General features: G+C 41.1%; 1 protein-coding gene across 10 annotated transcripts in view; it reads left to right on the forward strand.

Annotated features, from left to right (window-relative positions):
* The window catches only part of SPIRE1 (spire type actin nucleation factor 1), a 172,077-nt gene that overhangs the window by 21,022 nt on the left and 127,598 nt on the right, over positions 1-23,457 (forward strand). The window contains exon 1 of one of the 10 annotated variants that reach the window (XM_042843145.2): positions 12,429-12,499. The exons of the other annotated variants lie outside the window; for them this stretch is intronic. The gene's annotated coding sequence lies outside the window, so the exon portion shown is untranslated. Of the gene's footprint in view, positions 1-12,428; positions 12,500-23,457 lie in introns of those variants that run through there. 10 annotated transcript variants of the gene reach the window in all.

Consider the following 23,457-nt stretch of genomic DNA (forward strand, 5'->3'; position numbering starts at 1 on the left):
CCTAAAACTTTGCCTATGTGTAGAGGCAATGCCTAAGTTTTAATTAGAGTGTTATGTATTTTTTCATCAATAACATATATGGAAATGATAGAAAATCCTCCTACAATGTTTAAGTAGTTTTATAAACAAGGAAACAAAATTAGAGCATATAAATGGTAAAAAGTAAAATGCTAGACTAGATGGACCATGGGTCTGATCCAATATGGCAATTCCTTTGCCCCTAAATCAAAACATTAAACTGAGTCACAGTTTGTGGTGTTAACTGCTAAATTACATTTTTAAAGTACGGCTGTATCCTACCACTGACATCCATCTGTAGTGATTGCTGCTGTTTGCCCTTCATGCTTATATCATTGTCGTCTTTAACCTATGGCAAACAGGTGTCTGTGGTGCTTTGGTGCTAAACTCTCTGTGAAGCCTTCAAATACATTTAAAAATAGGGCCTTACATATTCTCCACACCAGAGCTCTTATTTCAGTCTGTTTCTGTGCTCTAAAAGACAACCCTATATAGGTTTACATTGGTTCCTATTGAAAAAAATTTCTACAGCCACAGAAAATGTAGTGGTCTGAGTCCTTCTTTGTTTTTAGTTTACTTTTTTTAGAGTCTGCCCAGACAGTTGTGATCAATCTCAGCATCCCCTTTTGAAGATGAGTGTAGGATTATATAGAAACTCGGAATTAATGATTTAGAGTACATGCTATTAATATTCCCAAATTAAGTTTTTGTTAAATTTCCATTCTGTTTTTATATTTTAATTCCTGTTTTGGCAACTGCACATGGTATTGTTTTTAATAAGTAGGACTGGTCAAAACATTTCAGAAGAAACATTTTCCCATTGGAAAATGAGATGATTTTTTTAATTGAAATTTCTATTGGGAAAATCTAATTGAAATGTGTTGCATTAGGTCAGCCTCTAATTAAACGCTTGTTTCTGGTCTGGTCAACGTTAATCTCTGCATCTGCCTAAGCTGCCATTGTGTTTCTTGGGAGTTGTGGTTCTTTGTTCCATGATGCCCTCATTCTTTCTTATGGACCCTGCTCCATGGCCAACCCAGATCTCCCAGAATGCAACTTTTCTCTCTCTTGTGTCTCAGGCAAAACATTTCAATTTGAGAATGTCAGAAAGTGTTGTTTCAGATTAAAATTGTGAAAGAAAACATTTTGATATTTCTGAATCTGAAATGTTTTTGTTCTGCAATTTTTTTTTTTTTTGATATTTCAAATTTTTATCCCTACAAGGTGGGTGAGGTAACATCTTTTATTGTACCAACTTCTGTTGGTGAGAGAGTAGGGTGACCAGATGTCTTAAATTTATGGGGACAGTCCCAATATTCTAGGCTTTTTCTTATATAGGCACCATTAACCCCCCACCCTTTCCTGATTTTTCACACATGCTTTCTGGTCACCCTCTGAGAGAGACAAGCTTTCAAGCTACACAGAGCTCTTCTTCAGGTCTGGGAAGGTACTAAGAGAAGAATTTACTAAATTTACTAATATCTTGGGACCTACATGCCTACAACAGCACTGCATACAGCAATGTGAGTAATGCTGTCAGTTATGTCCCAATTCATATAAGGTGCAATCCTGTGAAGTACCAAGCATGCTTAACTTGTGGGATTGTGCCAATAGAGAACATTTACTTTCATCCTTTAAGGGTCATGTATTTCAGGTAATACTTAAGGATAAATATTGATCTTGCATTAATACAATACTTCTGTGACACTCAATATCCTGACCTCCAAACGCCTCTCAAATTACTTCATAATCACATTACAGTTATATACAAATACTTGAGTAACAAACAAATGCAGAACATAAGAGGATTTATTTTTGGTTTGTTTGCTATGCTAATGAGCTTATCTTTCAGACAAGGTGTTTTTTTCTTAATTTGGATGTGTGTTTACTACCTATCAGGAGGGACAGACTTTCTAGAGTAAAATGGGATTCCACATTCTTTAATCACCATAAGCATGTTGCCTTACCCTTTCCGGTCAACAATTTCATTAAGATAAACAGTAAATACTGTGTTGCAGAACCAATAACACTTTTGACTAATTTGATCCGGTGATAATTGCAGCTTACTTACTCTATGTCCAGAAGCTTTAAGGATAGAAGAATATGGTGGTGTTCTAGATTAATTCCTTTGTAGTGGCTTCTCTATGACACAGTTGCTAGTATACATCTTTCAGGTTTTATAAAGTCTACAAGGCCTGAAATAACACAAGATCTAGGGTGAAATCCTGCCTCCATTGAAATGGGTGGTAAAACTTTCAGTGGGTTCAGAAGGGCCAGGATTTTGCCCTGGGTCTTCTGACAGCATTTCAGTTCCTAGATGGTCAGAGTGCCATAATTTTTTACTCCAATAAATTGATCCTTGAGGCATTTAGTTTGTGAAAAACAAACAGCAAGACATTTTGATTTGTGCATTTCTGGAATCCAAAAGCGCACAGCTCAGTTCTTTGCTTACAAAGATGCCAAGAAGAGCCAGTAAATTTATACAGTCTTCATACTCTGTTAAATGTAGAAGTTAAATAAAAGGAGTGCATTTAGTCCATGGGCCTTTACAGAATTGTCTCATTCTGAGAAAATAATAGTTATTTTGAATTGTCTTTATTTTTATACAGGGCCCTTCATGTATCATTTCGCTTTATATGTTGTGACTGAAATGGCACTTTGCTTTGTTCTGAGATGCATTGCATTAGGAGCTATGTGCCAATGGCAACAATTGCATGGCTGAGTTGACTTGGCTACAATCTGATTGCACAGTTACGTTGCAAGGATAAACTACGTTTTTTGGTCCTAGGGTGTTGACAGCCTGTGTACAATTTGATGGTCCCTGGTGTAGCCCAAGCTTTCTCTGCTGTCTCATATTAAAACATATTTGGAACATCAGTATGGGATTAATGGCTGTCATGTTTGATTATTTTGTTTGATACGTATTTAGGATTTGTTTAGTAAGTTTAATCTAAAAAATTTTTGTATGATAAATAGCTGTAAGGTTTTTGGCGGGAACAGATGGCACTATCGGTGTCTCTGAAAAATCTGCTGAGTATATAGAGCAACAGCAGTAGGTACAGTGTCTCCTATATATGAAGATCTATGGAAGTGACTAAGGGTACAGCTATACTGCAATAAAAGAAATCCTTGGTACTCAGTCTCAGTCGACCCGGGTGAATTGGCTCAGGCTAGGGGTAAAAATAGCAGTGTAGATATTTGTGCTGAGGTGGGAGCCTGCGTTCTGAGACAGACACCCCCCCCCCCCCACTTGCAGGTTTTCAGAGCTTGGGCTCCCATCTGAGCCTGAACATCTACACTGCAATTTTATAGCCCCACAGCTCAAGCCCTGTGTGCGTCAGTCAGCTGAAGTGGGTCTTTTATTGCAGCGCAGGCATACCCTAAAAGAGCACGATTGTAAAATAGCCAACATAGAAAATAATTGGAGAACAGGGCAATTGGAGAATTAAGAATCTTGATGGTAAGGGGCAAAAATTATGCTTTTTGAACAAAAGGAGTCAGATCAGTTGCCTTGAGTACTTGGATTTTGCTCCAGTTGTATTTTAGTGCTGGTAACAGACAATTCTGAATGAAAAATGCTGGGGGTTTGAAGCCAATATTTTCACATGCTTACTGATATTTTAAATATATGAAGTGTAATACATGTAAGAATTGGAAAAAAAAATTAAAAGGGTTGGATTTCAAAATGCAAGGTTAAGGCATGACTAACCGTTCTGAAATTCCTGCTCTTCCGTCCTCATGAAGATATGCCAAGTAGTATTTAAGGGTTACTTTTTCCAGAGTATGCCAGCATTTTGTTGTCATGAAATAGGTACTTTGTCCATATTTCTATTTGGTGTGGCCTACTTTTTTTTTAATTTCAGAGTATTTGATACTACAGAATTAGGAACTGAGAATTAGGGACTCAAATTTTATTACTTTGCAGTTACAGCATTTCAAATCTCCCCCCCACCCCTCTTTTGAGTTTGACAAATAAAATACTGGATGCTTTTCTACAGAATGATGACTCTTGTTTTACTTAATCCTGGACAAGAGTCTGTTATTAATAGTTGAAAATGATTGACCTCCATGAGCAGACTTACAAGAAATGAGATAAAAGCCTCATGCAATGATTGATGATAAAAAAAAGTAGATTTTTTTTTAGATACCATATTTTCTTTGTTGCGTGAACAGAAGCTGAATGCTCTTTGAGGGAAAAAGCTTAGGGACAGGTCTGTGGTGCCATTGTCTGAGTTTACGTAGGGCCGCATATATTTGTGAATGAAGTAAGATGCACTAGAAACCCCTCCAGAACTCTGAATAAGGTCAGTTCCATTAGAAATGCTTGCCTGACAGTCTCTATCCAATGATATGATGTTGACTTTTTGGCTCAGGGAAAAAACAACAAGGACATCCTCTTCCTCCTGTTCTTCAACATTTTCAGTACTTGTTTATATTTTTTGCTCCCACATCTGGTAATATCAAAGTTCACAAAAGATTTACATGTAGGCAGACTAGAGCATGCAAATCTTAAGTAACTTGAAAAATGTCATGGAGCAAAGAAAGGAAATGTAGTCTCAAGGCCTAGTCTTGTGCTCTAACCACTTGACCAGGCTCCCTTTTTCACTTATTCTCTTAGACTGTCATTTTCCACCCTCTGTGGAATGGTAAAAATAGTCAGGCTCATTTTCTCTTGCCTAAGTGCAACTGGATGGTGCTTTTCATCTCTGCAGCCAACTTAAGATGTTTGGTTGAACAATAAGGCTTTGGGTTTTCATTCATTTCTTCATTTGTTCATTTGCAAAGAACAAACAAACAAATCCTATTCTTTTGCTTCCTCCTGTTGGTGTCACTAGGCCTGAGTGAACCAAAGTTCTTCCATGTTTAACTCTAATCGACCTCAAAAGCTACATGCATGGAATGTGTAAACAGCCAGTTATCAGTTACAACCCCCTTCACACTGGTACCAAATGGTAATAATGAAGCCTATATGTTTCTGACTGGAGAGGAGATAATAAATCAAAGGGAAACAGGACCAGATAATGGTTTAGAGGAGTGTTGCTAACAAGCTAGATTTATAGCCGCTAGAATGATTTAATTGCTTGAATATATAAATATGGCTTTTGTAGAAGGAGGGGGGGAGAGGGGGAATGGGGGAAGGAGGGGGGGAGAGGGGGAATGGGGGAAGGAGGGGGGGAGAGAAGAGAGGGGGGAAGGGGGGGCTTAGTTGTAAAATGTATAAAGAGAGAAAAACTGTTTGTCTCAGTGTGCTTGATCTGAGACTTGTCTGTCTCCTTGCACCACTTTGAGATCTCAAATAAACTTTGTTTGCTTCTCCACCCTGGTGTGTTTATTGGCGTGAAGCACACCGGGCAACGAACCCCGCTGTTGCTGTCCTCGGGCCTCTGTGCCGGCAACAGTCTTCCATAGGCTGCGAGTGATATTCCCATGTGGTGCCTGGGCACCAGCAATATTCAGAGCCTAGGAGCCCAGCTCCACCAATATTTGGGGCCAGGTGCCCCTCTGCCCTTCCCCCCGTGCCTCCCCGAATGTCCCCTGGCCCCCTCTTGCCTTCCCAGGGCCCCAGAGCAGACAGTCACTGTCTCTTCCGTGCAGCTCCATGCTGCCTCCCTGCAGCAACTGCTGCCGCAGGGTCCTAGTGCCCCCATCTTGATTGCCGGGGCAGACTAACTCTGAGCCTGCCCTTTCACCTCAGACCCTTCCCTTTTCCAGCGGGACCCTCCAGCAGCACAGGGCCCCCGCCCACAGTCGCTGCTCCTGCCCCATGCTGGGCAAGGAGGCAGCCCCATCCCTCACCCTCAGTGAGGCTACAGTCAGGGGCAACAGCAGGGAAAGAGGTGCACGCAGCACCCCCCGGCACCCAGCATGTGGGAGGCGAGGGAGATTCCTGGACCTGAGAGGGGCTCTAGGAGCACATGCAGTGACAGTGGTGGGGGTGAGTGTGCTGCTTGTGGGGCGGGAAAGGGGAGCTCCTCCCCCAGAGCTTGCTGCTGCCGGCAGGGAAAAGGCTGGGGGGAGTCCTCTCTGGCCCCTGTCCCGGAGCAGCCTGCCTGCACCCCAAACTCATCCCCAGCCCTGCCCCACCCCAGAGCCCACACCCCCAGCCAGAGCTTCCACCCCCCCGCACCCTCTACCCTAGCCCTGAGCCCCTCCAAAACCCCAAACACCTTATCCCCAGTCCCAGCCAGAACCCTCATTCCCCCGCACCCTAACCCTCTGCCAGAGCCCTCACCCCCCTGGACACCAACCCTCTGCCCCAGCCCTGAGCCCCCTCCAACACCACCAACCCCTCATCCCCCTGAACTCCAACCCTCTGCCCCAGCCCTAAGCCTCTCTAACACGGCAAACCCCCCAGCCCCAGACAGCGCCCTCACCCCCAACACTCCTACTCTCACCCTGAGCCCCTCCCACACCCCAAACCCCTCATCTGAAGCCACACCCCACAGCCCTCACCTCTTCACCCCCTCCCTCTGCACCCCCTCCCATCCCCAAACTCCCTCCCGGAGCCTGCACCCTGCACCCCAATCCCCTGCCCCAGCCTAGGGCCTGCACCCCAGACCTCCTCCCCCACCCAAACTCCCTCCCAGAGCCTTGGGCAGGTGGGGGGCAGAGTTTGGGCGGGGGCGGGTTCTGGACACCGTCAAAATTTCTACAAACCTACCACTCCTTCCTCTCTAGCATTTTAAACAAACTATGTTCTCTATACAATTCTCTATTATCTTCCTCCATTGTTCTGATGACGAGTATGGCCAGGAACAGACAGCTAGCATAATTTAGCTAAAAGTCTTCTCCCTGAAGTCTGAGGATGTCCTTCTGATGCTTGCAGCCGCTCCTAGCCTCTAAGACTTACGAGTGCACCAAAGGCTCTCCCACAACTGTCTCTCTTTGCATTCAGTGATATAATGTGCAAGTGAAAGTATTGGACCTGCTCAAATTCTTCCATAGGTAGAACAGCAACTTAATGGGAAATCACAAACAAAACACTTAATCCTCCGTACCTTCCACCCCTCACGGCAACCACAGCAAACCTTACTACATAATGTTTGGGGAAGTAAGGCGCACTTGATGAGCTGGCTATTAAGTATCTGAATATGGTAGCGCATCAATTTCATGTGGTTTTTGCTCCTTCCAGATATTCTTTTGGACTCGTATTAACGCAGTTCTCCCACTGCAGGATATGAGTAACTTCCTCTGACTAAACTGGGAGTGACTGGTCTCCTGTGGGGGAGAAATTGATGTCCATTTTGATAGTTTTTATAACACTATTGGGCTACGTTAATAAATGTTGAGGTTTAAGCCCTTTAAGAGAGAAATTGCTTAATATGCCATTTTTCTTTAAGTGTACTTAGTTCATTTCTAGTTTCATTAATTTCTGACTGAGTGGGTTTTGAGGCTCACATATGCTCTCATGTGAATAGCTAACCTGCCCTTGTGTGTATTTGTACACCAAGGAGCATGATATGAAAATACTAAGTCAGCCTTATTTTAATGTATTTTTCTACTTACCAGGCTTTTGCTTTCAGTCAGAATTCAAAGTAAACAGGAGCTGGGAGGGAGCTGAGCATTTGCACTTTCCACCACAGGAGCTCAGAACCAGCCATTTTCCTGAAGTTGAATAAATAAATGCCAATGTTGTCATTTTCACTTGAGCTAAAAGGAAAACGGTGCAGAGATTGAAAAGATGAAACTAATAAGGACATTTAAATTTTAAAACGAAAGGAGAAACATTAAAATGAGAGAATTATTCCTCTGTGTCTGTAAACTGTATCTGCAGTGATCATACCTACTTTGCTTTATAACACATGTGCTCTTCTCTTTAGTTGTGACCTACATTACAGCATTAGTAAACCTCCCAGTGCACACAGTTTTACCTCACTTTGAGCCCTGCCTCCAGTTCATCTTAAAAAAAAAAAAAAAAGTTCCCAAATCGCCCCCTCCCATTCACAATTGCAGAATGTCCCTGAGGAAGCTATGGCAGTTCTTACATGGGAACATATATACACACTTCCATGCTATTTTTAGCTGTCCCCAATGCAACTAAGTGTGTTTCTTTGTGAACCAGTAGGCAGTGTGATTAACTATTATTCTTTTAATCTTTCTTGCCCGCTTTGTTTCTCTCTTCAGGAAACGAGAGACAGCAACTTCCAGCCACAGACCACTAGTCTGTGGAATGGAATTTGGTAACTGCTGATTTAAATAAATTCTAGCCTCGCTAATGAGTAGGGGAAGTTTTTGGTATTGTCATAAAATTCACAAAGATTACCTGTGATGATATGCATCCAGTGTGAAAATTAGGTGGAGTTTTAGTGTCAGATGTACATTAACAATAGGGTAGCAACCCGAAGTAGGTCATCAAGATGGCTATTTCAGAAATACTCAGAATTGCCAATCCCAGGTGTTAATATATTATGAATCAGACCTCAATAGATCTTGAGATTGGCTTAAAAATCATTAGATTTTTAAAATAATTCATGTAGAGTTCTTTTTATTTAGCCTCTGGTTTTGAGCATTTGGGACATGCTCAGATGACATTTTCAAATTTTTCTTCACAATCATGGAGGCTAGAACTTTTTCTTTTAAATAAAAGATGAGATGCTGACATAAACGCTTCACTTCAGGACCTGATGTATTAAGAAAAACACCAAATATTGTAAAACTCACCATAACTTTGAGAGTTGGCAACACTGAATACTTACTGTTCTTTGGTGAGGAAAGAGTTTGAATTTGGTTAGGGTTAGGGCCTGCTGAGGCAAAAGGGTTACATTTCAATAATAACATGGATCCAAGAACATAAAGTCATTCAATGCTGAACTGTTATGGATTGTCATTATTGCCTTTGTGTGCAGCATTATGTCCACTGAGAAGAAAAAAAATTTTTTTTTTTAAATATATCTTTATTCAGGGCTGATACTACAAATAAAGCAAAGATTATCTTGAGATTCCTATTACAGCCTGGACACAGGTGCACTCTGTCACATTCCTCTCTTCTATTAACCAGCATTAATTATGTAGCACCTTGAGTAATTCACCTTCAGAAGGAAGTTAATGTTAAATAATTAACTAGAACAATTCTGCTGTTTACACATAGTAGGTTAGTTACAGGTTTGCTAAGGAGTAGAGATATACTGTAGTTAAATGTGACACAGTCAGGCGTTTATTTGTCCTCCACATCCTCTTCCTCTCTAGACTTCAAGACACCCAATCTTTGGGTTCTCCTCTCTCACCTTTTATGATCATGATTATATCATGTCTTTGAAGGGTTCTCCCCTCCCACCCTCTGTCCAAATCCATTTTGATTCATTCATTGGCTCAATTTTTCATCTTTGTATAACTTTCTCACTGGGTACTCATCTTTTCCTGTGGGGTCAGTTATTGTCGATGTCTATGCTGATGGCTCCCAATTATGTCTCCATACTGAATATATTCCCCCTTTGTCCATTCCAGCATCTCTGCTAGTCTCTTTCCCCTTGGATTTTGTGCCACTACCTCAATTTCATTTTCTCTGCCCCATCTTAGTAATCAGTATCTTTTTCTCTCTTGATATCTGGGCTCACAATACTGGTCTTATCTTTGACTCCCTTTGCATCCAGATGCTTCCCAAATCCTCATTTAACATCTGCAGAAATTGACCCTTCTTGTGCATCCCCACTGCCAAGACATTAGTCCCACACTTTTAGTTTTTTGTCTGCTTGCCACTTACTCCCCCTTTTTACCCATTAAGTTCAAACTATTCTTTCAAAGTTCTCCCTATCTTTTCCATGCCTTCATCTCTCCCTGGTGTTCCTATGTGCTCTTCTACTCTGTACTCTCTGACCACACACCCAAATTAGTGTTGCCTTTCATACTACCCATATGCCTGGAAGAGGCTCTCAATTAAAGTAAACAAAGTTCCCTCCCTTTTGGCCTTCAAAAACTTCTAAAACTCCATCTGCTCCTGAGAAACATTTAAATTATGACTATACACCACTTAGTATTCTGTGTTGTATTGTGCTCTTTATCGTTCTGTGTTGTATAGACCAAAGTCATTAAGAAAATACATTTCAAGGACCAAACATTAGAAAAATGTGTTTAGATTTACATGGGTTTAGAAATGTCTTAACTCCACTGCAGCCATGGTGTTCACGTGTCAGTGGTTTATGTTTGAATGGACATTCTGTAGCATGGCAGATCAGATGCTACTTGGTAGGTCTGCCCATGCTTGAATAGGTTTTGTGGACATACCGTACTTTGTTTTCACTTCAGAAACTAGAGCTCCCAGACCTTTCAAGGACATTTCTTCTGCTTCTCTTCCCCTTTCAGAAAGTTAACACAACAGGAAATTCTCATATATATGTATGAACATTGTGAACCCACTTGTGGCTTTTTGTGAGGCCTCTTTTTACCCTGTAATTTTGAAAAAGAAAACAAAAAGCCCTGTGTAGTTTACAAGAGTATGTGTCATATGGTAATGGAGTCTGGAGTTGAATTGGAAATTAACCTGTATTTAGTGCAGAGAAGCACTCTTTTTTTTTTTTTTAATTGACAAGCTATTGGTAGCATGGTTTCTAATAACATTTATTTGCCAGGATTTGATTATCACACCATTAAAGTAGTTGTAGAAGGTGGAAGTATCCCACCATTCCATTATTTTTTGTAATTCAACTCAAATTGGCTAAGAACTTTTTCAGTATGCTTTTATTAAAAATATATATTTCATGTAAAATGTTTTTCACATAATTCTGGAATTCACTTTTGTCATGCTTCTGTAATACTTAAGATACAGAGAAGTGGACAAATTGGCAGAAAATGACATTATATAAGTAAAACTGGTGCCACCTTTTAAAAATTCACAATGCAATGTTTTGTGGAAATACTTGAAAGTGAATGAAAGCCTTTCTTATTTTAATCAAATAAAGTTTTTTATTTACATGGGCAACATCTAGAGGCACTAGTTGAGTTTGGTGTTCTGTTTTGCTCAAAGCTGAACATAATACAGTAAGAAAGAGTCTCTTATCCCAAAGAATTTACAATCGAAGACCCCATTCTTACAATTACTTATGCATGTGCTTGATTTTATGCACTATGAACCGTCCCAATGACTTGAATGGATCGGAGCCTAACAGGCAGGACAGACTAAAGGTGGGAGAAAGGAAATACTATTATCCCCACTTTCCAGATGAGGATCTGAAGCAGAGTGATTAAGTGACTTCCCAATGTGATGTAAGATGTATGTGGCAGAGCCAGGAGTTTCATTTAGTTTTTTTTTTAGTCCCAGTCCAGTGTCTTAATCACAAAACCAACCTTGCTTATTTGAATGCTAAACACAATCTTAAAAGAAATCCATCACTTTGTTGCTAAGAAAACATAATCTCTTTCAATGTGATTGCACCAAAATACAATGAATGTGCTGCCTGCCCAGACTATCCTTTCTGCTGTGCAGCTGCTCAAATGCATTTTCATTATAAAGGGGAAATAAGTTTCAGTTAACAAGTAAATGGCCTCTTCCCTGTGGCTGTGCACTTTCATGTGAACATCATAGATGTCACAATGCTAGTGCACAGACAAAAGTATTTTTTATTATTATTTGTGTACTGACATGATGCATAGCATTGCTCCTACACATGAGACACCTCTACCCCAAAGTCCCCAAATTGTTTTTTGACACAAACCAGCTGCTGATGGGTGCAAGACTGAAATGTTAGAAATGGCTAGGAAAGATCATAACTGAAAGACTTCACAGAAAAAAGGGTGCATTAAAGAGGAATTTTAAGAAAGAGTGAGGTCATTTGGGGTATGAGAAGAGGGAGAGAGAGTTCCAAGCATAAGGGACAGAAGGCATGAAGACTAGAGTTGACTAAGGAAACAAAGGCGGCTTTTTTATTGCTGCAGGACTGGAAAGGCAGTGAAATAAAATGTTTGTGAAATGGAGTGTGATTAAAATAGTAGAAAATGTATTGCATTTAACCCTGAAAGATGGTGATACAACTATACAGAGAATGACAAATAAAAAAAGGGATGGGGGGTATTTGTTAATGAAATATTGGCCTTAGAAATAGAAATAAATTATACTAAAATGTTGAGACTAAAGCAGATAAAGAGGAATATGTTAGAATTAAAATCATAATCCATTTGTTTTTAGCAAACATAACATGAACTGGGATAGATTTATTTAAAGTAGCATTTACCATACTATAAATATACAACTCCACACAGCATTTCTTCAAAATAAGAGGCATTTCTGTACTTCACTCATACTTCAAAGTGTCATATTGAAGTATAAAATGTTCTGTGAGATTTTTATACTGCTTCTTCTCAGTGATAAATCCCTTTGTGTGTTCTTTGTTTTAAAGAAGAGACAGCTTACGTATTTGTGTAGTTCCTCATTCTTCAAATAAGTCTTTTTTTTTTTTTTTTTACCAAACACGGTGCAGAAAAGGGAAATGAAACAGGCAACACTTTAGCACACCTTTCCTATCTTATTCCTGAAACTTGAATGATGTAGGTTAGTAAAAGATTTCTTTTGCATTTGTATTTTAGTGTATACTGTGATATACAACTGAATTGTTTGGTTACATTTGGATGGTTGATATTTTGTTTTAAGCTTTTTTTTGTTGCTTTTTGACAAATATAATCACATTTTTATAAAATAGCTGTGATGGCAAGTTTTTTAAAAAAAGTTTTCCAGATACAATATAAAAGGAAAAAGTGTTTGTTAGACATTTTATCATTTCCCATTTATAAACTGTAGTAACAAAGAACATCAAACTTTGTAGTGCTGACACAGTGAAGCTTAAGAGAAATTTTTGGCTTAACACACAGTCCTTAGTTACAAGATTTGAATGGAAATTGAAAATAAAGTAGTACCTACCTGAAACAATTTATATTCTTATAGTAAATCCTATACACACATAAGATTGCCAAATTCCTATTTGAATAATTACATTTGTGCTAGTAACTAAATCTCTACAGCAGCTTTGGTAGGATATGATATTCTTCATTTGCTGCCTTTAAATGTATATATTTTTTCTGAGTGCTGGTAAATGGATTCATGTGTTCCACCCCAGAGGAATGAGGGATGGAACACATGGTGGTGGATGAGTGGTGAATGAGTTAATTTTTAAATGTATAATTTGTAAAGCATACTGGGATTTTCTGAGATGAAAGGCTTTGTATAAAAAGTCTGTCATATAGTGAAGCAGTGGCAGGTAGGGAAGCAAGAGCAGCAAATACTCCTGTGCCTCCTTTAACAAACAAAAAGTATTGAAATTTGTAAAAACTTTAAAACCGTAATCTGTGAATGCTATACAGGAAGGAAATGATTAAAAAATGTTGTGACTTTCCAGCAAAGTATGGTGTGTAGGCATGTGCAAATATATTTATATTGGGGGGCGCGGGGGTGGGAATGTTCCCTTGAAATGAAATGATTATTTCAAAAGACATGGGGCCTTGTGACTGATCACAAGTTTATAAGAAACTACAAACCATTGAAGCTAGTGTTACGTAAAATAAAATCACATTTTATTACGTTCACTAAATAGGTCTCGTGGCTTTTATTCAATCACAAATTGTATTAAGCCTGTTTCAAAATTAACTGAAAGTTCTTAAATAAAACCTATGCCTACTTGACACCAATAGCAATTGTCTAATCTATTCCCTTTCTTGGTTTACATTATATTATTCTTATTTATTTGTGATAGAGTCTGTAATGTGCTGGGTGCTTTCCAAACATATGAGATTGGACAGTCCTTATGTAAACTAAGAACTCTGTACATCATATATAACGTTTTTTGCATATTTTTTTTTCATATGCAGTACATTTTCAAATTAGACTTTTCCCCCTGTTTAGCTAGGTACATTGTAATAGGGTGTGCTTTGAAGTGGTTTGTTCAAATTGTGTTTACTTAACTGAAAATATTTTGTATTTTTCATTAGAAGTACAGCTGATCTGTAACAAGCAGCTGATTGTTTTGTGAAACTCATGCTATATACACATTGAAGTGGAACTCTAGATAGCCAATTCAGGGCTATAAAATGAGACTCTAAAATAGTCAAATATAAATAAGTGTATATTAGTCATGTTTCTCTATTATAGTTTTGGTTATTTTTGTTAAAATGTCAGATCTTAAAAAATATTTTTATATTTAAAAAAAAAGTTCTATTGCAAGGGACACAAATCTGTCTAGTTAGATCTTTCCTCTGTATCAGCACGAATAGCAGAGCACTTACCTGGGGCAGCTCCTGTTTGGTGCAGGGGGTGTGCAGGTGGCTCTGCTCAGCGCAGCACCACACCCATGGCCACAATTTTGGGAGCTGCCCCCCCCCCCCCCCCCCCCCGGGCAGGCCCACCCGGAATGCAGGGCCCTGGGCTAAGGGGGCCCCGGGGCCCTGGCCTGCAGCTCTAAAGCCCTTTTCGGAATGCAGCCCTGCAAGCACGGACCAGAGGACTCAGGAGGAGCAGGGGCAGCTGCGCAGCCAGCGGCAGGAGAGAAGCAGCGCTTTCCCCTTCAAAGTGCTGCTTCTCTCCAGCTGCTGGCTGTGCGGCTGCCCCTGCTCCTCCACGGGCCGGAGGACTCAGGGCCGCATTCCGAAAGGGGCTTTAGAGCTGCAGGCCAGGGCCCTGCAGCCCCTAAAGCCCCTGCATTCCGGGTGGCCCTGCCGGCCAGGGGAGGGGGGAGCTTTCCCCCTCGCTCGTTCCCTCCCTCCTCCTGTGCCCCCCAAGGGATCGTCTTGTGCATCCCTTGGGGTGCGTGCACCCCACTTTGGCAACCACTGCTATAGAGAATGGAATTAAGTGTTTTTGCTTAATTGTCCTTACTGATCTAGAGTTACTAGAGGTTTCCTAGGCTATGAGAGAGTATAAACTACTAGTTTCTCAGAGGTGGAACCCCACCTCCCCTACCACAGATTGAAAGGTCTGGTCAGCCTCCAAGGCTGCATAGAGCAGAGACCTCAATGTCATTGATCTGTGAACCCCATTAATCCCTGAAAGGAAATTTTCAGGTAAGGCCTGGATACATTTTCCTAAAATAGTTACCTTGTAAGTGGTATCGGGGAGGGGTTTGTGAAAAGTTCCTATGCACACATCGGTTGGGGTGCTATGTAAATAATTATGATAAACTGAATCCAAATTTGGCTCTGACTATCAATGTGCATTAAGATTTCATTAGAGCCAAAATGATCAGCCGGTTGGGCTCACAGAGACCTAATAATTATACCCAACTCTATCTTGGCGATATAAGTACCTCTTACTCAAATGATAATTTTTTTAAAGGGAAAGAGGGAAACATTTGTCTCTAGTGTTCTCTGCAGTTTTAAACAAGACCCCACATAATATAGGGTTACCATATTCTGAGTGTCCAAAAAGAGGACACTCCACAGGGCCCCGGCCCTGCCCCTAGCCCCGCCCACGTCCCCGCCCCAACTCCACCCCTTCCTCAAAGTCCCCTCCCCAACTCCGCCCCCTCCCCTGTTTCCCGCGAACATTTGATTCACGGGAAGCCTGAAGCAGGCAGCAGGTAAGCTTGGGGGGTGGGGGGAGGAGGCGCGGCCCAGTCTGACCCCCCTCCCCCCAACCGAGCGGCTCCCTCCGGCGGCTGGCCCCAGCCCCAGCCCGGCTCAGCTCGGGCCCTGGGGTGCCGTCCCCTGGCCGAGCACCCCCAGGCCAGCACCGCCGGGCCCGGCCCCCGGCCCAGCACTGCCGGCCCCGCACCCCCGGGCCCCGGGCCAGCCCCCGGCCCAGCACCGCCTGCCCCGGCCCGGCCTCTGGCCCCAGCCCCCGGCCCAACACCGCCTGCCCCGGCCCGGCCTCTGGCCCCAGCCCCCGGCCCAACACCGCCGGCCCTGGCCCAGCACCCCCGGCCCAGCACTGCCCCAGGCCAGCCGAGCACCCCCGGCCCAGCACTGCCGGCCCCGGCCCGGCCCCCAGCCCAGCACCTCCCTATTTTCCCGGACATGTTCGGCTTTTTGGGATTTCCCCCCAGACGGGGATTTGAGGCCCAAAAAGCTGGACATGTCCGGAAAAATCCGGACATATGGTAACCCTAGATAATAAAAGAAAAAAATAGTAAGAGTAAAAAAGAGTTCATGACAGTATTTATCACAGTAATGGATACAGGGTACAGTTTCTAATATTTGTCCAACAGTTACTTTTATAGTTTCAGTACCTGTAGAAGGGTTTATGGCTCTGATAGTCAGTTGTCTGCAAGATAGATTTACTCTCCTGTTTCCAAACCCAAAACATAGAACCTTCTGGTTACAGCATTAGAACTCTTAAAGTAAACAAGTCAAAACTGCTCCTCTTTCTAGAGCTCTGAATCACGCTTTCTGGCAAGGAGATAGAGTAGATGGAGTACTTGCTGCTGGTGTTTATTACTTCTGTATAACTATTAAGCCAAATCGTAATGGCTTCCCTGAATGATTTGAGAAAATCCTCAAGGTACAAGAATTCAAAAGAAGCAGGAAGCACTTGATTTCTGTTTAAATGAGCTTTTTTGGATGATACATCAGTTGATTTTTTTTCCTATTGCAAAGGATCTACAGTACTCGTAAGAAGAAGAATTTAAACAGTTGTCTGGTGATTTCAGTATAAACTTTGTCTAAGCATTCACCTGCTCAGATGGTTGTTAGAGGGGATAAAAGCACCAGTATCTAAACTTAATGGCTAGAATAATCCAAATATACTTTACAAAAGGAGGAGCCAAATCAGCAGTAGACAGAAACAGGCTTGAAATAGACATTCTTTATAAAAGTGTAAATGGTAGGAGTAACTTTTTAATAATTCACACACAAAGCAAGGCATACTGTGTATGAGTGACTGACTAACAAGCTTAACTTTTCATTAACAGTAGTATTATTTTCAAACTGTATGGAAAAATTATATAAACCTATAGTATCATGTGATCCTCTCCTTCTAGGAGAGCAAGAGAACACAGTGTGCCCACACTTCAGAAAGAGTAATGAAAATAAATGTTACAGACAGAATATTAGCGTTTAATCAGAACAGTAGAGACATTATAGTTCTTAAGTCTTATGACCTTCTGCATACTCATTGTAGGTGGCTTTGGTGCCTCATTCACTTATTTGATTATGTCTTAGGAATGTAGTTGTTTCTTTCCTGTATATAAAAGCAATATTGCATGCAGTAGGAAATGGTACAAAGGAGAGCAAATGCAGTCTTTTCTTTTGCTGCACACCAGGTAATCTTCGGCCTAGTCTACACCTAAAATTTAGGTCAATCTAGCCACGTTGCTCACAATAATTTCACACCTCTGAACGATGTAGTCAAGCCAACCTATGTTCCAGTATAGACACTGCTAGAATTCTTCTGTTGACTTTGCTACTGCCTCTCGAGAGGGTGGATCGACTACAGCTACAGAAAACCCCCTTCTGTCACTGTACCAAATGTCTACACTACAGCGGTTTAGCTGCAGGGCTACAGCTGTGCTGCTGTAATGCTTGTAGTGTACACATACTGTTTGTTGTTTTATTTCACGTCTTTGAATTAGACTGACATTGCAAGTCTGTACCCTGCATTGTGAATAATAATTTTTTAAGTATTGTACAAGGCTCCAGTTTCTTTTTGGCTTTTGCCTTTTAGCTGCTGTATAGGGTTGTTTCCTCTATTCTTTGTCTGAGGAGATGGCAGTCACAATAAGTAATTAATGTAGAAACCCAGGGAAGGTTTGATGTAAAGCATCTCATAAATGTTTAGTGTTCTTTAAAGAAAGATATGTTTTGTCTTTTAAGTTTCGTCTTTCTTTTGTTTTTAGTTTATGCAACAACAGAGCTAGCTAAAGCTGAAAAGCCTGTGACTTACCTGGGGGTCCTCCTGTCTGTGGGAGGGTTTGGTAGGAAGCTTGGGGTTTATAAATAAATATTACTTTGACATCAGCTTGTTACATGCTGGGAAATATAGTGTAGTGGCCAGGGTTATTCCCCTCTCCTTCCCCCCCAAAAACAATTGATATGATTTTAAGTGGTTTTGTGTTCTCTTTGTAACTAAAAATGTTATTTCTATGATGGGGTAGAGACTACTTTAGGGATGGGATAATATGGGGTTGCTTGGCTTGTCCTGTATAACACTGAGTATAAATTTTTTTATAGTACCTCAGAGAGAGTTGTCAATCTCTATGTCTCAATAGGATGCATACCACACCCAGAAAATGTAAACTTATAAGAGAGATGTATCATTTGTATAATAAATACTAAAGGAAAAGTAGAAACTACAAGAGGAATACAAAAGCAGTATTGCTAACCCCAAGCACGTGAAATTATCACTCAGGCCCTAAAAATCATGAGACTTTATAAAACAATTTTGGATATGTTTATTTGCCTTCTGGTTTTTGAACCTTTTAGAGTTTATGTTTTCAAGCTGACTCAGGAGCCACTGCTTTAAGAGAAATGCCATATAGCATAAGATTTGCGATAAAATCATGAGTTAGTCCAAAAGTAACTGGATAAATGTAGGGTGATCAGATGTCCCGATTTTATAGGGATAGTCCCGATTTTTGGGTCTTTTTCTTATATAGGCTCCTACTACCCCCCGACCCCCATCCTGATTTTTCACACTTGCTGTCTGGTCACCCTAGATAAATGTAATGAATTAATACATTCTTTCAAGGACAAGGATGATTGTCTGTGCATTCTGGGCCATAGAGCTCATCAGATTTGTTAACCAAGACCTGACGAGTATAAGGATTCATCTTTTTAAAGCGGCTTTAGTAAAAGCCAAGCTTTTTCCACAAAGCAAGCAGTATGTGCAGGAGTGGCCGTAGGCATTTTGCCGGCCAGGACAGAGACTGTTTTTGGTGCCTTCTCACTGGCGGGCGAGGGAGGGAAGAGGGATGCAGCCAATCAGTGAAGCAAAACCAGCCAGGCATTCAATCAGTGTGGTGAAGGGCAGGGGAGGAAAGCCAAGCAGCATAGAAGTTGGCAGCCAGGGCAATGTTTGCCTTAAGCCATATTATTCTCATCTAGTGCAGCTTCTGCACTTGACATTATGATGGAAAAACAAATGATCATATATCTTCTGATATTAAAAAAAAAAAATTATACCGAGTGGAGTAAAAATACTGTATGTACATTATTAGAAAACTAGAGAGTGACTAGATGTAGCTTGTTCATGCGATAATAAAAATGAATACTTAGTATTAAAATATCATCTTTTAAATATTCCAAATGTCCTGTTAAAAGGTAACCTCTTATATGGAGTTCTCTGAACTGTTTCTGCTTTTTTAGAAAGAATAAATCTCTCCTCATGGAAAAATATCAAGGCATCAGTGGTGGTGGGTGGGGAGTAAGAAATATTTCTCATTTCCGGTCTGAATCCTTAGTCCAGTCTAGTGTAACAGAGCAGTGCAAAATCAAAACTTGCTGGTGTAATTTCTGCTTTCAGCATATACAAATTTCTTGTAATACTGAAGTAAAGAATCTGGGCAGACTTGCTCTTATGTCCTTGAAAAAAAGTTCAGACTTAATGTACTTGTTCTTCATAACATGTGATGTATTCGGTGATTACTTGAAAGGGAAGGTCTATTTGGTTTTAGAATGTGCATCTACATAGTGTTGGAGATCAGGGTTGTCCAACCAAAGGTTTATTATCATTTAGTTAAAACAGGAATACTTAAGTGCCGCCTGTGTGCTAAAGGAACCCCATTAATCAGATTGACAGTGGATTTTTCTGATTTTTATATGCAATTTATTGTGCAGATCACCTTGAGGCTATCGTGGATTTGCAAGGACCTTCTCATTCCTGTCCCCATTTTCTCCAATTTACCCTCACCTTCTGTCCTTCAAACATCATGGCACCCCCCTGCCCATCCATAGGTTGAGCTTGTTTGCCTCCACACCACTCTTGTCCCCATACAGACCAAGAGCTTGGAAGTGAGCTTGGCTCATTAACACGTGACATTGTGTCACTAGGCAGCTTAGCCAGACAAATCACAAGGGTCACTTCTTCATGAATGGTTTTTGGTTCTCATTGACTTCAACTGTTTCAGGCTGTGTCTACACTGGCACTTTCATCGCTAAAACCCCTCAGGGGTGTGAAAAAATACTCCCTGAATGACAAAAGTTTTAGCGATGAAAAGCACTCTGAGGACAGCGCTTTGTTGGCAGGAGATGCGCACCCGTCGATGAAGCTACCCCTCGTTGGAGGTAGTTTTATTTTGTCGCTGGGAGAGCTCTCCTGGCAATAAAGAGTGGCCCCACAGCACACCTTACAATGGCGCGGCTGCAGCAGCAGAGCTGGGCCATTATAAGGCACACAGTGTAGACATAGCCTTAGTAGAGTTTAGTTCCTTACTGTGGTCAGTTCTTTTTCTTGCTTGAGGCTTAGGACAATTACGAAAACCATAGCCCTAACTGGGGGATGTCCAGGCCAAATCCTGGTGCTATAATTCCATGCACTGCAATGCCCAGAGTAGGGAGCCAGATGCAGCCCAGTGGGATGGGAGGTGCTGCTGTAGGATGAGTTCATTTTGTTTCTTTTTATACATTGCTTTTCATTGGGTGAGAGTAGGGTCTAATCCTCTCGCCCAACTAAATAATGACAGGGCCCTACCTCTTGCCAGACCTCACTGCTGCCCTTCTGGCATGCAAGAACCCTTCTGCTCTCCCACCACTCCTCCTCCTGCACTTGTGCTGTCTGCTTCTCAGTTTCCACCCCCTTAAAGAGACAGTGGTTTGGAGACCTGTGCTCCTCACTTCTTCCTTCCAGCAGGTTAAGGCTGCTGTGCTCTCTGCCTGTACCTTCCTTCCTGTGAAAAATAATAGTGGCTCCAGTCTCTCTGCTCTCTTCCTCTTCTCCTCTACAAAGGACTAGCAGTTCACGGATTGGTCCTCTTTCCCTTCCATGACTCTGCAGAGATAAACCCTAGACCCACTCAGGAAAAATTTCTACTAGTTCTTGGTGAGTGTGGTTTTTTTTTTTTTTTAAAGCTTTACACTTATATGTCATCCAGAGACCACTTTTGGTGATCACTCTCTTCCACACTTTTAAAATTGTCAGTCAGGAAATTGACATTCTCTTGCTATTTAATTCTCTCTCTTTGACTTCAGTAACCTGGACTCTTGCATGTATTTGAAATTACTTTTCTTTGCCTCAGTGCAATATAATAGCACAAAGTTAAATAGAATTCCTTTTTAAATTGAGCCATGTGGAATATGTCCAAGAGAGACTATGCTATTATTCTTTCATTTTCTCTAGCTGTTGCTCAGGTGTGTGTTACAATAGTGGCCATATTGAACCACACAGTTAACTTAGAGTATTTGGTGTATGCATATCGTTTCCACAATAAAAGTGTATGCAAGAGCCAAACCTACTCTTTTTCTATCCTTTTTAGTCTCTGCTCTCAGTAATGGTAGCATACTCTGAAATGTTATGTCTCTCTTGATCCATCTTTGAAGAGATGTAGTAAGTGCACAGGTACTATGCATGATCTTATTAAGAGCTGAATTTAAAATCTTTAAGTCTGTTAAATGTCCAGAAATAATTGTTCTTTTGTTCCCTGTATAGAATCACTCCCTGCTCATTAATTTGAAATGAGTAATAGGATTATAAAGGCTCAGGCTTTTTACAGGCTTTATCACTCTTCATTTAAAAAAAAAATTAAAGCACCATACAGACACAGTAGTATATTGAATAAGAATGGGCTAAAATAGTGTTTTAAATTTAATTAGATAAAAATATTAAATGATTACTGCTCTTCCAGTTCATTTCACAACATACTTTTAACATTATAAAATTATGATTTAACTTGGATATATTTTATTCAAATTATGAAATATTTTAATTTTTTAAAAATATTTTGTTTAGCCACTTGAGAGAAAATTTGCAAAGAAGGTTGGCAAAAGTTAAGCACCAAAAGAGAAATGGTTTGATTTTTTTTTTTTTTTTTTTTTTTTTTCCGGAGATGCTGAGTGACTCCAACCCAGATTGAAATTGGTGTGAATTACCAGCAGCCATTGGTGGTTTAGGAGATGAGATGTAAAATTCTTTTATTTTAAGTTTCTGTTTTCATTTGAATTAGGCTGGTAGTCGGTGAAAGTTTCCATCCGATAGCTGTTTGGTGCCTGTGTGAAGTAGACTAGTAGTATCAAAAAACACTCCATTGACATTTGTCAGCTATCCACACCCTGGGTCCCTCAGGCCAGGGCATGGTACAGAAATTAAACTTGTTGCTCTAGTGGATGGCTTCTCATTTCCGTTGACGTGGGAAGTAAAATGGGGGATATTGCTAGAACTAGAACAGGAACGAACTGTTAAAGTGTGTCACTGTAAGTATAGTATAAATTTCAAAATGTGTTCAAATCTATCAGAAAATGTTAACCTTTATAGAGGGATCCTAATGGCGTCTTCACTACTCTTGGATGACCAAACAGCAGTAATGGTCAAATGTACTTTCAGTTGATCAGGAACCTGGATGCAGAGCTAGCTATAGTTACCCATGTTCTTTTGCAAGTCTGGAGTACTGTAACAGATTATAGCTTGACATGACCCAAAAGGGTACCTACAAACTACAAATGACCTGCTGTGTTGACAATCAGCTACATGGAGCCTACTGATGAGTGCCTAATACCATTACTCTACATTGTCCATTGACTGCCAGTCCAATCTTGGTTGCATTTCTGAGTCGTGATACTTACGTTCAAAGCCCTAAATGGGCTCAGACAGAGTTATCTCAGACAGCCTCTCTGCCCTTCTCCACAGCATCAGAGGGGTAGCCGTGTTAGTCTGAATCTGTAAAAAGCAACAGAGGGTCCTGTGGCACCTTTGAGACTAACAGAAGTACTGGGAGCATAAGCTTTCGTGGGTAAGAACCTCACTTCTTCAGATGCAAGTAATGGAAATCTCCAGAGGCAGGTATATATCAGTGTGGAGATAACGAGGTTAGTTCAATCAGGGAGGATGAGTTGCTCTGCTAGCAGTTGAGGTGTGAACACCAAGGGAGGAGAAACTGTTTCTGTAGTTGGATAGCCATTCACAGTCTTTGTTTAATCCTGATCTGATGGTGTCAAATTTGCAAATGAATTGGAGCTCAGCAGTTTCTCTTTGGAGTCTGGTCCTGAAGTTTTTTTGCTGTAAGATGGCAACCTTTACATCTGCTATTGTGTGGCCAGGGAGGTTGAAGTGTTCTCCTACAGGTTTTTGTATATTGCCATTCCTGATATCTGACTTGTGTCCATTTATCCTCTTGCGTAGTGACTGTCCAGTTTGGCCAATGTACATAGCAGAGGGGCATTGCTGGCATATGATGGCATATATAACATTGGTGGACGTGCAGGTGAATGAGCCGGTGATGTTGTAGCTGATCTGGTTAGGTCCAGTGATGGTGTTGCTGGTGTAGATATGTGGGCAGAGTTGGCATCGAGGTTTGTTGCATGGGTTGGTTCCTGAGTTAGAGTTGTTATGGTGCGGTGCGTGGTTGCTGGTGAGAATATGCTTAAGGTTGGCAGGTTGTC

The sequence above is a fragment of the Chrysemys picta genome, chromosome 2, assembly GCF_011386835.1.
Source record: "Chrysemys picta bellii isolate R12L10 chromosome 2, ASM1138683v2, whole genome shotgun sequence".
Taxonomy (NCBI): Eukaryota; Metazoa; Chordata; order Testudines; family Emydidae; genus Chrysemys; species Chrysemys picta.